The sequence below is a fragment of the Felis catus genome, chromosome A1, assembly GCF_018350175.1.
Source record: "Felis catus isolate Fca126 chromosome A1, F.catus_Fca126_mat1.0, whole genome shotgun sequence".
Classification (NCBI taxonomy): Eukaryota; Metazoa; Chordata; class Mammalia; order Carnivora; family Felidae; genus Felis; species Felis catus.
The window spans coordinates 9,647,707-9,664,631 of NC_058368.1; the positions used below are offsets into that span (position 1 = coordinate 9,647,707).

The 16,925-nt window shown below is 50.2% G+C and overlaps 1 long non-coding RNA gene across 2 annotated transcripts in view; it reads right to left on the reverse strand.

The window, feature by feature from the left end:
• Positions 1-3,665: 3,665 nt before the first annotated feature.
• Positions 3,666-16,925, reverse strand: part of LOC109497259 — a 28,071-nt gene continuing 14,811 nt past the window's right edge. The window contains exon 2 of one of the 2 annotated variants that reach the window (XR_002740523.2): positions 3,666-4,972. This is a non-coding gene — a long non-coding RNA (uncharacterized LOC109497259). Of the gene's footprint in view, positions 4,973-12,890; positions 14,002-16,925 lie in introns of those variants that run through there. The other variant, XR_002153341.3, reaches the window with a different exon arrangement.

Sequence of the window (16,925 nt, forward strand, 5' to 3'; positions counted from 1 at the left end):
CCATAAGCTGCCCCAGTGGAGTTCAGAGAGCTTCCCCACCCTCTCTGGGTGCACCCCCTGCCCTCACCTTGCTGTGTTCACCAGCCTGGAAGCTCTCTGAACTCCACTGTTTATGGAGGTTCACGGAGGCCACGTTACAGAAGTGCGGTTGATTAAATCACTGGCCGTTGGTGATTACTTCCGTCTCCAGCCCCCTCGCTCCAATCATCTCATCACAGAGTTGGTTCCTCTGACACCCAGCTCCCATCCTGAAGGGATGACGTCACTTCCTGAGCATAAACTCAGGTGTGGTTGAGAGGGACTTGTTGTGACTAACAAAACAAGCTCGGCTCACTCCTATCATTTGGGAAATTTAGGCAAAGGGGTTTAGACGATCTTGTGCCAAGAACCAGGCAAGAAGACGAAATGCATATTTCTCATCAGATCACACTATGACATTAGTGCTGCCAGTTCTGTCCTTGGAAAGTTGCTTTGGGACCAAAACACAGCCTTTGAGGAGCCTATGATCTCTCTTCTTTGTCCCTTTCTATCGGAAGATAACTGACCGCCCGTCGATTTGGTTATCCTGCCGTGAAGGTCCATCGCAGTCTTTGGCAAAAATGTTGAGCCAGCTAATTACAGCCCCTGTGTTTTGGCTCCTTACTCTGTGCCACCTCTCCAGGCAAGAAACTGGGCATTCACGGAGGTTTCCCGGATGGCCAGTAAGTCATGGACCTGAGCTTCAAACCCAAATCTGTCACGCCCAAATCTCCCTCTGCAGCCGGGGAGAAATTAGAGATTCCATCATGATTCACAGCCCACTGGTGATCTGGGGGAGGGTAAGGCATGTGTCCAACTGTTCCTGAAGACCTCAGAGAAGCGGGGTTAAGAAGCACTTGGAGCCAGCACCGGGCTGCAGGAGGTCCCGGACTCCACGTGCTATCGAACAGAGTGACACAGCTAGAGACCGTATCACCGAGGGTCCAGGTGGAGGTCTGAGGTGGCCGATTACCCGTGAGACAAAGATCCGGGTGGGGAAGGGTGCTCCCAGCCAGGCTTGCTTCAGCTGGGATCAACACAGTGATGTCCCCCACATGCAAGTGCCTGTGCCAGACGTCACCCTCCTTCTGATTCAGAGGTTGCAGGAAGGACACCCCCGCTTTCTCACTGTGTCTCCTCACCCCAGCTCCCCACCTCGCTCCAACAGAGACCGCGCTTCGGGAAGGAATTAACAGCATAAGGAATCCGACATGCCCAGAGAAAAGACAAACACTGTGGGAAAATGGAAGTTATATTAAAATAAATTGAGACATGGCTCTTAACTGGAGCTTTTGCTGTCACCCAGATTTGGTGGTTTGAAGAGCCTAATTTTATAACCTCGGTCATGGGGAGAGCCTCGACTGATTCCTATCACTTTAAACAGCCTTTTATAGCCTCGGCGTCTAGGGTACATTTCCTCTGCTTTTTGAACATATCACATTTCTTGGCAAAACCATCTAGCAGAAAGCACCAAAATTTTTATAATGAGGATAAAATCAAAATTTCACACATCAGATTTGTCTTGTAGATTATTTCTTCCTGCTACATCGTTCCCTGTTTTAGCTTTATTTTAGTGGCCAACAATTTTAAATTTGAATTCAGCGTTGTTCAATCATCTTATAGGTTTTTGCTGCCAAAGGACAGTTGCTCTTTGCTCTGACTTCAAAGTTGCTAAATTCAAAGACTTTGCCAGTGTAATCACTCAGGAGCTCGGCTGCATTCGGCCAGTTGTTACCTCCCACTCGAGCTCCAGGGGGGTGAACTCCGCCACGGCCTCCCCGCTCTTCCGGTCTTAGTTTAACTTGGCTTCTCGCTAAGATTTTTTTTTTTCTTCTATTTTAAAATGTGTGCTGTGCTCTTGATTCCAATGTAAAGGTTGTTCGCGATTGCCTCTAGGCGTAAAGATCAAGTTCAAACCCAAAAGACCGCAAGACGCACTGCAGGACCCACAGAAGGACTCTCGCTTAACTACCGAGCGGGGCCAGGAGGCCAAAGTGGCCCTGGCCACTTCAGCTGAGTCACCGTGGTCCCCCAACCTTCTGCTTTTTCCTCTGAAAATGCTTTCCCGTCTCTGCTCGGTGACTAACTCCATCACGAATGTGACCCAGTTTGTTTGGCAAGATGTGATTTTTTTTTTTTTTTTTTTTTTTTTTTTTTTACTCACGTTGCTTTTCCTGGTCACGACTCTCTCACAGGCATTAAGCGGCTCCCTCTCGGCACCCGGCTGGCCCTGCTGCCCGGCTGGATTGATGGCTTGCTCCCCAGCTGTTCCCTTTCCGGCCCGCCCTCCCCTCTCCAGCAAATCCATATTCCATTTGCTTTTCTGCAGCATTTTGATACCTCCAGAGTCTCCTTAAAATAGACAAACACTAATCTCCAAGGGAAAGTTGCAGGGCAGAGCCCACAGATTTGTACCAACTCAATCTGCTCTAGAAGGCAGCTAGATGAAGAGCAGAACCATGGTAGCCACCGTGCACAGGGCTTTGAATCGTGTACAAAGCACGTTGGACTCACGTGGTCCCATTTAATAATACGTGTGATCACCCACGGCCCGGGTAGAAGTCGTCCTTCCATTTTTCAGACAGGAAACGAAGGCTCATAGAGACGAAGGAGTTGTCTGGACAGTAGGAGAGACAATTGCTATACAATTTGCATTCGATAAAATGCCCGGATCATCGGCGTCTTTGCTGGATTTGGGCCGATGGATATGCTTATGTAACTACCTCCCGCAAAGGGTATAGAACATTTCTAACCCCTAGAAAATCCCCTCCGGCCCTTTCCCAGAAGCACTCAACCCTCAACCCTCGACCACTATCTGATTTCTACCCCAGCGATTAGTTTGCGTCGAACCTCAGTCTTCTGACTCCGAACTCCACGTCCCCTCTTGTCCCGTGACACCATGTTGTATCTTTGAAATTAATCGAATGGCCACCACAGGCGGTACCTCGCCGGACTCCACAGACACAGGACTTGGGGAAGATGGGCCATAGTCTTTCGGCTGAAAAAGCTGGTCGACTGGTAGGGTGGATCTTGAGGCTTGCAGCTTCTGGAGTACGGAGATGGATCCCCAAACAACATACAGGCCTCGCCCTCGGGCCTCAACGGCACTCCTGGTACCCAGGATTACTGAAGGAAGATTGTTATAAGGTTTAAAAGAGAGGGATAGAAATCCAGCTTTGCGATAAACACACCAGAGTCCAGCCCGCACCTCTGCGACCTCCCCCTAACCCTGAACTCCACTGCTCTATCTGCGGCCACCAGCTGCCGGCAACACCCTGACTTCTCATACCGGACTCTTCCATACCCATCACACACGTGTAATCTGTAAACTGGAAGTTTTGGAACTGGGGGCCTCCACTGTAGGGGGCAAAAAAAAACAAACGCAAAGAAATACTGAAAGGCGGGGCGCCTGCGTGGCTCAGTCGGTTAAGCGTCCGACTTCGGCTCAGGTCGCGATCTCACTCACAGGTCGTGGGTTCAAGCCCCGCGTTCAAGCCTCGGAGGCTGGAGCCTGCTTGGGATTCTGTGTCTCCCCCTCTCTCTGCCCCTCCCCTGCTTGCACCCTGTCTCTGTCTCTCTCTCTCTCTCTCAAAAATAATAAAAAATAATAAAAGGTAATTCTATTGCTTCCAAGAATGTACGGCAAATGGCACGAATTGCTGAGTCATGTTAAGGCAGCATTCCCATCAGGCGGTCATTCATGAAGGGATCCGTAATACAATTAACCTTATCTGCTTACTTGCCCTCAGTTTTGGGCTAAACTCTTTGTTCACTCTAGCCGGTCAACTGGTTCCTCTTGGATCTTGTTTGTACACGGCGGCATGCTGGTAAATGTTTAACAGCTAATTCTCCGGGGGGGGGGGGGGGGGAGGAAAGGCCACGATTTGATCTGGACAGTGAGTGATTGTGCGTGGCCTTGGCCCCCGTGCCTGCTCTCTTAAGCGCTCCCAGAGTGGTGTTCTCTCTTCAAAAAATGGATCGTACAGTCGAGAGTTGGCAAGGTGTTCCTTTCTCTGCTGGAGTGGAATCCCCAAATAAACCTGTAAAGTCACTTTGAAGTGCAGAATACACAGAAACTAGCCCGCGATGAATTCTTCCATATCCCCGCTCCAGGGAATCTGAAAGGCCGGCCTCCACCTTCCTTTCCTTGCTTCGGTGAACGGCACGCCTTTAAAAGGTTTTAGACTATCTCTAAACATCCAGCTTTCTTTTTTTGCTTTGTTTCGTTTCTCTCTTTAGAAGACGAACGGCAGAAAAGCCCAAGCATGCAATCATTTCCTGCTCCCGGATGAGCATCTACAGCCACGCGCGGAGGAAGAGGATGTCAGAAGAGGCTGCGGCCTAAGCGGGCGCCAGGAGCTCCTTCTAGGGGTAATACATGCTGGGAGGTCCACCACTCGGCCATCCTACTCCTCACCTATACAGCCACAACGGGAGGCGAACAGATTTACGGGGATTTGCTGCTTTATAAAAGGAGTTGTGTGGCGCGAGGATTGCTTTTCTTTTTCACGTTGGGTCCGCCTTGCCGCTGGGCTCCTTGCTCTGCGGGCATTTACTGTTCCACGCTGTTCTCTTTAACCACGTTAATTAGCGCTCACACATCATGCGTGCTTTGCTCCTCCGTCCGCCGGAACTTGACCTCATTCTGCGCGACCTTTCCCAATTTCTTCTCCATTTCCTGTCCCAACTTGCCCTTGCTCTCTGCTTTCTGCTCTGGGTTTTGTTTTCTGCTGTGCACATTTCTTTTGCAGGAAGGATTGGCATTACGTTTTCCCAGCCTTCTGATGACTTTAGACATTTCAAATAATTATCCGAGCTTCCTGTCTGTCTTGGTCAGCCCAGTCTCTTTCATGTCCCACGTTCATTAGATTCCTCTTGCCGGCACTTTGCTGACTGGTATGCAGAGATTCAAAGACATCCAAGAAGGGGTCCCAGCCCTCGGTGACTCTGTAATCTAGGAGAGGGGATAATAATATCTAAGCTGCATTGACGGCTTTCTGTCAGGCAGTTTCCTTCCATTACCTTAGGCCTCGTAATAATCCTTGAAATAGACACTAATGTGACACTCAATTTACATATGTGATAACTGAGGCTCAGAGAGGTTAAGTAACTTGCCAAGGCCACAACAGCTGGTAAAATGGTGAAGGTAATTGTGATTTAAGGTTCTAGCCCAAATGATTCCCAAACCTGAGCCCCTTACCAGATAGTGACAAGTAAGTACCCATATAAAAATAAGGTGGGCGCCTGGGTGGCTCAGTCGGTCAAGCCCCGGTTCGGCTCAGGTCATGATCTCACGGTTCATAGGTTCGAGCCCCGCGTCGGGCTCTATGCTGACAGCTCGGAGCCTGGAGCCTGCTTTGGATTCTGTGTCTCCCTCCCTCTCTCTCTCTCTCTCTCTCTCTCTCTCTCTCGGCCCCTCCACCTCCCCCTGCCTCAAAAATAAAATAAAACATTAAAAAAAACAATTTAAAAAAATACATAAGGGAAAAAGGGCTGATGGCAAAAATGAAGCAGAATTTATGGGTTGGGTGATTTTAGAAGTTGGAGATGGGGACCAAAGCTGCTTCAGGAAAGCCTTTTCTTTGTGAAGTAGTGAGCTCCCCGGCCCTGAAGGTACCCAAGCAGAAATCAGAGCTACCTTCAGTGCTGTGGGCTAGTGCCTGCATCTGGGTGAGGCCTCTCTCTGGGAGACCTTCATCTCTTGGTATGATGATTTCAGCGAATGGCCTGTGAGCTGAGCCTAGAAAGCAAGGATCGAGGGGAGAAGGGCAGAAAGAACCCAGGGGCCGAGTCCCTGGAGCTAGAACACACACAGGGGCTGCTTTTCATTTTGAGTCTGGTTCTCCCATGCCGTAAAGCTCACCCGTCACTTGGGCAAGAATATATGTATCGACACAGTTGCTGTTCGACAGCGAAGAAAGAAGTGTCATCATTTAAGTCAGTGGTTCCCGAGGACTGACTCCATAAGCTGGGCTCCGGGGTTCTACAAGTAAAACCTGTCGATGGCAGTTAGTATCAATTTTCAGGGGTGATGGAGTTGTACTACTGTCCCAAGGCCCCACAGCCTTAGCGTACTCGACTGAAATTGGTCTCCTACATTTTTTTCTGAAGACTTTGGCAACTGCTAACATTCGTCTGCCAGGGAAGACTTCTACGATAAAACAAATAAATGAGCACAGCTAACAAAAATTAGCTGAAAAACGCAGAAATCACCAATTAGGCTCGGTGTGACAGCTTGATTTTTTTTTCTTTTCATGGACAGTTGGTGGTAATTTTAGATTGCATACATATATTATAGAGTCAAACTTTCTGCCCATAAAATTGTCTTAAGTTATTTAATAGAAATAAATAGGTCACTATTTCATGGTATTCTGCAAAGAGCATTGTGGATTCCGGTGCTCCCCTGGCCTTCCTGACAATCCCGGGTGACTGGGTGACGATTCTATAATGACTGCAGCGGGAGTAAAAGTGTAGAAATTCTAAGTGGTGGGATTGTACCGCTGTTAGGCTGGAGGACATTTTGAAGTGCTGGGAGGAAAACAGTTCAACTTAAGGGCTATGAAGTATAAGAAGGGTCCCAAGACTTCTCCCCAGTTAGCCCCGGGTCGCCCATAGCAGGGGATCTCCACCCACCCGGGGGGAAATCACCCCCAGGAGCTTTTTCAAACCGGCCCCTCACCACCCCCTCCCCAGAGGACAGCTCCCAGGCCTGTCACAAGCCTATGACCGTGAGAATCTGCAGGGAAGAGGGGGGCTTTGCACAAGTTGAAGAGGCCTGGGAGGTGATTTCCTCCCCTTCACCTGCCGAAGAACCTCTGCCGAGGCCCCACCGACCAGACCATTTCACGGTGTTTCACCCGTAGTTTCAATGTTCCCATTTAAAAAAAAAATCGTTTTAACGTTTATTTATTTTTGAGACAGAGCATGAACGGGGGAGGGGCAGAGAGAGAGGGAGACACAGAATCGGAAGCAGGCTCCAGGCTCTGAGCCGTCAGCCCAGAGCCCGACGCGGGGCTCGAACTCACGGACCTCGAGATGGTGACCTGAGTTGAAGTCGGCCGCTTAACCGACTGAGCCACCCAGGCGCCCCGCAATGTTCCCATTTTAAAGAGCCCACTTAGCCAGCAGGGGACTGTGACTCACATCCCCTCCCGAAGCCTACCCTTCTCCCGGGTCCTGCACCAGAACCAGCCCTGGGACACAACGTCCCAAGCCCTGAAACAGGCCTAGCATCCCCAGTTCTCCCGTAAAGCCAGCCGAGGCTGCAGCATCTCTGCCCACCGGAGTTTGCTCTATTCCGGAGCCCTTGAACCTCAGAGCAACGGATGCCCTAAGCCGGCGCCCCTGCAGGGCTCCGGCCGCCAGCAGCGCCACAGTCCTTACTCAGAGCACCGGTCAGCTCCCAGCTGAGCCCACCTCTCCTCCAAGATTTCAACAATCCACCAGATGCTCGGGGCGCCTGGGTGGCTCCGTCGCTTAAGTGCCGACTTCGGCTCAGGTCACGATCCCACGGTTAGTGGGTTCAAGCCCCGCGTCGGGCTCTGTGCTGATGGCTCTGAGCCTGGAGCCTGCTTCGGAGTCTGTGTCTCCCTCTCTTTCTCTGCTCCTTCCCTACTCGTGCTCTGTCTCTCTTTGTCTCTCAAAAATAAATAAACGTTAAAAAACAATTAAAAAGAAAAAAAGAGTCAGACGCTTAACCTTAACCGACTAAGCCACCCAGGCACCCCTGGACCCTCTATTTAAATATCCATCAGGCACCTCCGACTCAATGTGTTCAAGACTGACCTCATCATCTCCTGCTCTAGCCCACCTCTTCTCCTATCGTTTCAAACTCAGTGGTTGTACCACCACCTTCCCAGCCACCCAAGCTAGACCTGGGAGTCGACACTGAATTCTTTCTCCTCCAACCCTCCACCCGTAACCAATCAAACATCAAGTCCTGCTCAGTTTATTTACCTGGCCTTCCTATGATCACAGTCGTGGCTCCAGCCCTTATCATCTCGTCTGGATGCACTGCAACAGACCTCTCTGGCTCAGCCTCGTCTCTCACGAATTCCACCCTCCTCACTGCTGTCAGAGGGATCCATTTACAGAGCAACTCCTGTATCTGACGACACCATCGTTGCTGGAGAGTCAACGAAGCCCGAGATCCTTCCTTTGGTACACATGGCCCTATCTCCCCATCTTTTTCCCCAACCTTGCTTTACCTAAGACGAAGCCCCATCAAGACAAAACCGCTCAACTCTCGCCTCCCTGTTACCTACACCTGCCTACACCTGGAATTATGCTTCCACTGCCTTCTGCCTTGGAGGCGGACATTTGGCAGATATTACCAGCCACCTCTGACCCCACCGCTTCCTTCCCAGGGTTAGATGTCTTTCTCGAAGGTTCCGTGATCCCCCATGCTTACCTCTGGATTACCCCTATTGATTTATACTTTCTGTTTATGGGTCTGTCTCTTCCCACGAACGTTTGCTGCTTGAGGGCAAAGGCTGTGTCTTCTACTGTCTCTGAGTGGCCAGACCCTACAATAGCGATTGGCCAGTCATGGAGCAGAATTACACACCGGGTAAAACTCTAAAGCAAGCGTCAGCACAGGACGCTTGGCATCGCTAGCCTTCTGGGAGGAAATGCCAGAGTCCCGGCTACCCCAAACCTGTGCATGCCGTCTCATCCTATAGGCATCTCTACTATAAAGTTCTCCGTCACCTCCCTAGACACATGCACACAGGTCAAGTGTCTCCTCCCCGACACAGCTCTGCTCCCACGTAACCCCCATCAAGATCACCCCGTGGCCTCCAGTGTCCCACCACTGGCGTGGTCCTATTGGGCAGCAACACGGTGGCATCTCACCAACCCCCCACTGACGCTGGCTTGACACCTGGCCACACCTCTGGTTTCTCCACCTTCCTGAGGCCACAGAGAAGGGACTTACCCTTTGAGAAATAAACAGTACTGCTAGACCTTTTTTTTTTTTTAAGTTTATTTATTTATTTTGAGAGAGACAGAGCAGAGAGGGGCAGAGAAAGAGGGAAAGAGAGAATCCCAAGCAGGCTCCACGCTGCCAGCATAGAGCCCGATGCGGGGCTCCAACCCACGAAACCGCGAGATCATGACCTAAGGCGAAACCAGGAGTCAGAGGCTTAACAGACTGAGCCACCCAGGCGTCCCCCCCTCCCCGGCACCCACCTCCTCAACCGCGAAGGCTGTGTGTGCACTGCCTGAACCCCCTCAGCTGCGGAGCCAGCTCTCCATTCCCAAGGGTTACACTGAACAAGATATTCTGCATCCTTGTGTAGATAATGCTTATCTTTTTAGTAGGAAGCATGCCCTAAGCTGATTCAAAAAAGGTAGGAAATGTCTCATACCAAAATGCAGTCCTTTTTATGAAAACAAAACAAAACAAAACAAAAGCAAACAAACATCCCTGCCAACTAACACCTGAGCAAGCCAGTCCCTGAACAGGAAACTGATACGGTGGCTCCGGGTTCCAAGTTTTGACTGGGTGTTTTCAACGGGCACCTCCACTCCGCCCTGGGAGTATCGGAGAGCTGTGCGCTCAAGGACGGTGGCTGCAGATGGGGCACGGGTATCTCCAGCTGCCAAAGGTCGCCTGGCAGGAAGCACGTTGGTGCCCCGGCGGTTTCTGGGGCCACGTGATCTAACTGCCAGGTTAGACTTCTGCAATTATAGCCCCCAGGGACCCGCCTGAAACAGACATTGGTTGCTATAACTGAGAAAGGCTGAAGCTACAGCTCTTCGGCTAGGAGGGAAAACTTGGGAAGGAAAAGCTTACTTTAGCTCAGGTTTTGTGGTGACAAACAGCACGATAAGCAAGACTATCGCAGCCGGATGATTAACGAGGCACAGGAACCTTTGCATTGGGCTTTGAAAGATTATAAACACACGGGGCACGACAAGCGCAGCCAGTCAGCTACAAATTGTGACTCGTCTTTCAGTTGCTGTCCCTTTGCGCCTCCTGTTTTGGACGAGGCGAGCAAGCGGCTCTCGATCCGCCAGCCGTGGGGCTCCAAGCAGATGCCACAGGGCCCTGAGACACACGTTTGACCCCGCTGCTCTGCGTGGCTGCAGGTTAACGAGACGCGCGGTCAGGATTCGAACGTTCCTTCCCCTCTTTGGGGTGGATCGAAGGCTCCGTTCTGACTGTTCGCTGTTCAGGGATAGTTCCTTCATTAACACCTCTTAGATCCCATTTCGGCACGTCCCTCCAGTCACAGAGATACATAGCTATGCAGGCCATTACTTCTAAAATGCAGTGGATGGATTTGTGCTTGGGGAGGCTTAATGATACACTCCAGACTCCCCGCATTAGAAGTTGTTTGCTTCCGGAAAGAGAACATTATACCAGAAAGATATGTTTGAAGAAAATAACTCCATGGCAGCAATCCAGTGTGCTGCTGCGTTTGTAGGATAATCATGACACCTGCTAACGGAGGCTTCTTTGCGATTTCGGTCTTTGGTGTGAAATACACACACACACACACACACACACACACACACACACACAGCAACGGTAAGCATATATACTCCGCAGCTTAAAATCTCAATACTCAATAAACCAAAAGATGCTTGAGCCGTCTAAGACTCGGCTAGAGTTCACTTCTTCCAACATGAATTCTTTTACCTTTTAAAATTCACCAGGGGCGGGGCGCCTGGGTGGCGCAGTCGGTTAAGCGTCCGACTTCGGCTCAGGTCACGATCTCACGGTCCGTGAGTTCGAGCCCTGCGTCAGGCTCTGGGCTGATGGCTCAGAGCCTGGAGCCTGTTTCCGATTCTGTGTCTCCCTCTCTCTCTGCCCCTCCCCTGTTCATGCTCTGTCTCTCTCTGTCCCAAAAATAAATAAAATAAACGTTAAAATTCACCAGGGGCGCCTGGGTGGCTCAGTCGGCTAAGAGTCCGACTCTTAGTTTCGGCTCAGGTCACGATCTCACCGTGTGTGAGTTCGAGCCCCGCATCGGGCTCCGTGCTGACAGCACAGAGCCTGCTTGAGATTCTCTCTCTCTCCCTCTCGCTCTCTGCCCCTCCCCCACTCACTCTCCCTGTCTCCCTCCCAAAAATAAATAAAGAAAACTTTAAAAAATAATAATAAAATAAAATTCACCAAAGTAGATTTTTAGTTTACCTGGGGTCTTTGTAACTAAACTTTACATTCATCTTCATTAGGGAAAAAAAAATTTTTTTCTCTCAAACTGAGAAAACACCTTCCTTTCAAGTTCACCCAACTCTCAGAAAAATTTAATTTGAGGGGCGCCTGGGTGGCACAGTCGGTTAAGCGCCCGACTTCAGCCAGGTCACGATCTCGTGGTCTGGGAGTTCGAGCCCCGCGTTGGGCTCTGGGCTGATGGCCCGGAGCCTGGAGCCTGCTTCCGATTCTGTGTCTCCCTCTCTCTCTGCCCCTCCCCCGTTCATGCTCTGTCTCTCTCTGTCCCAAAAATAAATAAATGTTGAAAAAAAATTAAAAAAAAAAAAAAAGAAAAAGAAAAATATAATTTGATTGTTTTTGTTCTCATTTCTCTTCCTTGAATGCACTGGCCAGAAACGTTCCCGTTCTTGAAGCCAGTCAGTTGGGCAAAATCTGGTCAGGCCACCTTTATGGCACATTTCTTTCTCCTGGTTGCATTTCTCCCATAAAAATACAGTATTAAATATTTCATAACCTGGCGGGGGCAGGGGGGGGGTGGAGGTTGGTGCCTGGCAAAGCGGCTAAGCCACAAGCTGTTTTGAGCACTTGCCCAGCAACTGGGCAACCTCCCCATCCGTGCCCAGACTGCCACTCCTACTCCGCTCTCTGTCCTAGCTGTGTAAGTTAACAGCCCATAAATTACCCTGAATTGCTTCCTATTTGGGGGCGGGGGAGGGGGGGGGAGCAGAAGGCAAAGACTCATGCCCTTATTCTGTTCTTATCTGTTCTAGTCCCTACTAGTTACCAGAGAGAATTGTATTAGAGAAAATGGGACAAGTAAATAAACTCTGGTCACAAAAGTCACCCACAGGGAATCAGAATTACTAAGAACATGCCATGATTTTTGCCGCTGCGTTCAAAGAAAATGTGGCCCAGGGCGCCCGGGGTGGCTCAGTCAGTTAAGCGGTTAAGCGTCTGACGTCGGCTTGGGTCGTGATCTGAGTTTGTGAGTTCGAGCCTCCGATCGGGCTCCGCGCTGATGGTGCAAAGCCTGCTTGGGATTCTCTCTCTCCCTCTCTCACTGCCCCTCCCGCGCTCCCCTCTCTCTCAAAATAAATAAATAAATTTGAAGAGAAAGAAAAGAAAAGAAAAAAAAAGAAAACAAAGGAAGAGAAAATGTGGCCCAAAGCACGACCATCCACCCGATTGCAGAAGCCAGGAACCCTGAAGTCATCGTGTCCTTGCCTCTTGGCTTTATCCTTGCATCCAGTCAGCCCCCTCATCTTGTTGAGCGGCCCTCTCGCCAGCCCTGGGAGCGGCCCGTGGGCTCCAGTCCCTTGCCACTGCTTGCCTGGACGGTGGCATTTGTGCCCCTGTCCCTCCAGCCCCAGCTGCAGCAGTGAGGGCTCCAAATGCACACCCAGCCAGCTCTCTCTCTCCTAGCGCGGTGCCACCGCCTACAAGAGTCCCACCTCCTTGGTCGGGCGTGCAGGTGCCTGCAGATGGCGCTTGCTGCCCCTCCCCCCCCCCCCCCCCCCCCCCCCGGGCCCTTAGCACCGCGCGGCGCATCCCTGCGACTGAACCCATCTCACTGCCTGTGATCAGAGGTGCGCGATGGCCTCGCCGCCTTGACCGTGAGGTCCGTGAGGTCAGCCGCTGTCTCTCTCAGATCTGCTCAGATCTCTCTCCAGCACCGAACAGGGGAAGAGCTCGCTTTACTCAGTGAGTGTGCGACATAAAAAATAATGCTTATACCTTGCCTTATTCTAGACAGGATGTGAAAGGGCAAACGAATAGAATTTCTAAATACAGTCTCTGTCCCACTAAGACCATACATTTACGGAGACGGTAGACGTGTTTAGAAGTACAGGCAAATGAGCCATGGGCCTGTCACCCTCCTCCGTGCTCCCCACTATAAATGTTACTAACGGCTGCCGTTCGACACCATGTACCAAGCACTTAATACTAAATCCTCACAAGCCTCCGGTGCAGAGTTTTCTCTTTTCACAGGTGAAGGCGCTGAGGCAAGAAAAGGTTAAGAAATGTGTCCAGGGTCACACAAGGAGTCAAGAGGGAGGAAAGAGTCAATTTTGGAGGCCTTCTGTCTCCAAATCCCATGCTCCTTCTGCTGTGTCATGATGCCTCTCTGTTTAAGGCTTGGCTTCCGACGCCATGAGCATTGCCAAAATTTTAAAACAGTTGGCTTATGTCATGGTCGGCAAAGGCTGTGGGTGGCACTGAAGTGTGGCTTTAAAGGAAGAGGCTGTACCTTAAGATGGGAGAAAGTCTCGCCTGAACTCTGATCACACCCGTCCTGTGTCCCCAACCCGCACCTCTGGGCTCGGAGGCGGGAGAACCGAGCCAGCCTGAGAAGCCGTCTAAGTGACACCTTGACCTGAGCTAGTGGCAGGGAACAGGCACCTTGGCTGTTTGCATCTACGGCCCACAGGGTCCACTGGAAACCACCGGAAGGTCTGCAAGCTCCGGGGAGAGAGGATTGGCTCCAAAACGCTTTGCAACTCATTAGGGGAAGGATATCAGATCTTCCTTCCAGGAATGGAGTCGGTCTCAAACCGGTTCGAGGTACCACACGGGGGTGCCAGTCTCTGCCGACGAGCGCTGGGGAGGGAAGGAGCTGGAGAGAGAGCCAGGGGTCTTGGTGAGTCAGTGGGTCTTGGAACACCTTCACACGGACCAGGAGGGAAGGAAGATGTTCCTCTTCTGGTCGCTCCTCTGATCTGACCTCTTGTGCTGGAAGACTGCAAAGAAAGCGCGAACTCCTTGACCTTTACAAGGGGGACACACGCGATCCGTTCTACGAGGCGGGGTATAGGTCCTAGCTGGAAGAGAAACGGGGAAAGGGGCAGAACAGGCAGTTTTTTCCCAGGCACCCTTGTCTCACACGGAGGTGGAGATGCTTTGGGCCGTCCCCAGCGAGGGCGCTAACGTGGGTCAGTCTCTAACCCCCCGGGGACCGAGCACAGCCTCCCGGTTCTGCAGCTGTCCCCGCCTGCAGCAGAGGCAGTGTGACTCTGGGGTCAGCGGTGCAAGAGCAGGTGCACCAACTATCTGGCCAAGCCAGTTCTGCAGCTAGACTCTGGGGGCTGCGTCTGGAGGCCCAGTCTGGAGCCTCTGTCTCCAGCCCTTGTGACCATTCTGTAACCCACTGGTTCCCAGACGGTGGCCCCTAGACTGGCAGTATCAGCAGCACCTGGGACCTTGCTAGAAACGGAAATTCTCGGATCCCACGCTAGGCCCACTGAATCAGAAACTCCAGGGTGGGGCCCAGGGAACTGGGCTTTAACAAACCATCCCGGATAGGGGCACCAGGGTGGCTCACTCGGTTAGGCGTCCAAGCCTTGATTTCGGCTCGGGTCATGATCTCATGGTTTGTGGGTTCGAACCCTGCCTTGGGCTCCACACTGGCAGCGAGGAGCCTGCTTGGGATTCTCTCTCTCTCCACCCCCACCCCCCCTCCCCCGCCCTTCCGCCTCTCCCCCATGCACCTGGGCGCGTGCTCTCTCTCTCTCTCCAAAATAAAAAACAAAACACACACACAAACTTTCCTGGAGATTCTGATGCATACTAAAGTTTAAGGAGCTTGCTCGGCCGACTTCCCCTCAGGTCATGATCTCACCACTCAAAGGCTCATGGGTTCGAGCCCCGTGTTGGGCTCTGGGCTACCAGCTGGAGCCTGGAGCCTGCTTGGGATTCTGTGTCTCCCTCTCTCTCTCTGCCCCTTCCCCATGCACGTGCTCTCTCTCTCTCTCCCTCAAAATAAATAAAAGAGAAAAAAAAGAAGTGCGCAAATCTGTAAGAGCCACTGTGGAGATTCAGAGAGGAAATTAATTCAGCCCACCCAAAAGGATCTCTGTGTGGCAATGAAGGCATTAAAGATCATGCTGTTTACAAAAGACATTCAAAAGAACAAAGTTGAGAAGCTAACACTTCCTAATTTCAAGACTTACTACAAAGTTATAGCAATCAAGATGGCTGCCGACACCCTTATGCTACCGACATAAAGACAGATAAAACTATCACTAGACTAGAATAAAAAGTCCAAAGATAAACCCATACATATAAAGACAACTAACTGATCTATGACAACAATGCAAAGGCAACTCACTTGAGAAAGAACAAATGGTATTGAAACAATTCAACACCCACATGAAAAAATAAATAAGTAAAAGAATCTTGACCCATACCTCACACCATATACACATATTAACTCAAGCGGGGCTATAAACCCAAATGTAAAACCTAAAACTGAGACACTTTTTGAAGAAAGCATAGGAGAAAATCTTGGTGACAAGAGTGGGCAAAGATTTCTTACATGTGATGCCAAAAGCACAATCTATAAAAAAGTAAAATGAAAAATAAAAATTTTCTAAAAAGCTGATAAATTGGATTTCATCAGATTTAAAAATTCTCTTCTTTGAAAGATGATACTACAAGAGAATGAGAACACAAATCACAGACTAGAAAAAAATATTTGCCAAGGTATATATCTGATAAAAGACCTGTATCTGGAACATATAACGAGCTCTCAAAATTCAATAATAAGAAAACAAACAACCCAATTAAAAAATAGGCAAAAGAGGGGCGCCTGGGTGGCGCAGTCGGTTAAGCGTCCGACTTCAGCCAGGTCACGATCTCACGGTTCGTGAGTTCGAGCCCCATGTCAGGCTCTGGGCTGATGGCTCGGAGCCTGGAGCCTGTTTCCGATTCTGTGTCTCCCTCTCTCTCTGCCCCTCCCCCGTTCATGCTCTGTCTCTCTCTGTCCCAAAAATAAATAAAAACGTTGAAAAAAAAATTAAAAAAAAAAAAATAGGCAAAAGATCTGAGCAGACATGTCATCCAAAAAAGATACATGGATGGCAGTGATACTCAACATCTTTGGGTAGATGCAAATTAACCTCACAATGATATGCCATTACATTCCTTTTAGAATGGCTAGAGTCAAAAAGATCAACTATTCCAAATATTGGCAAAGATGCAGAGGAACCAGAACTCTCATTTACTGCTGGGGATGGGACAAAATGGTACAGCCATTTTGGGAAAAGCTTGGCAATTTTTAAAAAATCAAACACACTGGGGCGCTTGGGTGGCTCAGTCGGTTGAGTGTCCGACTTCGGCCCAGGTCACAATCTCACTGCTCATGGGTTCGAGCCCTGCGTCGGGCTCTTTGCTGACAGCCTGGAGCCTGCTTCGGATTCTGTGTCTCCCTCTCTCTCTGCCCCCGTCCCCCCCACCCCCGCTCACATGCTGTCTGTCTCTCTCAACAATAAACATTAAAAAATTTTTTAAAAAACACGTTAAACACACCTTCCATATGATCCAACCATCTCACTTCTATGTATTTTCCCAAAAGAAAAGAAAGCATATGTCCACAGAAAGACTTGCGCATGTTTATAGCAACTCTACTCAGAATCTCAAATGATTATAAACAAACACCTGCTTAAATTGGGTGAAAAAGGAGGAAAAAAATCCACTATGATCAAAGATAATAACTGAGAATAAACTAAAATCCAGATCACGGTCTTGAAACCCCTATTCTAGGGCACCCCGATAATTAAGACATTAAACCCTTTTTGGAAAACAATAGAGACCCTCGGTACCATCAGAAAAGCTATTACAGGGGCGCCTGGGTGGCGCAGTCGGTTAAGCGTCCGACTTCAGCCAGGTCACGATCTCGCGGTCCGGGAGTTCGAGCCCCGCGTCAGGCTCTGGGCTGATGGCTCGGAGCCTGGAGCCTGCTTCCGAT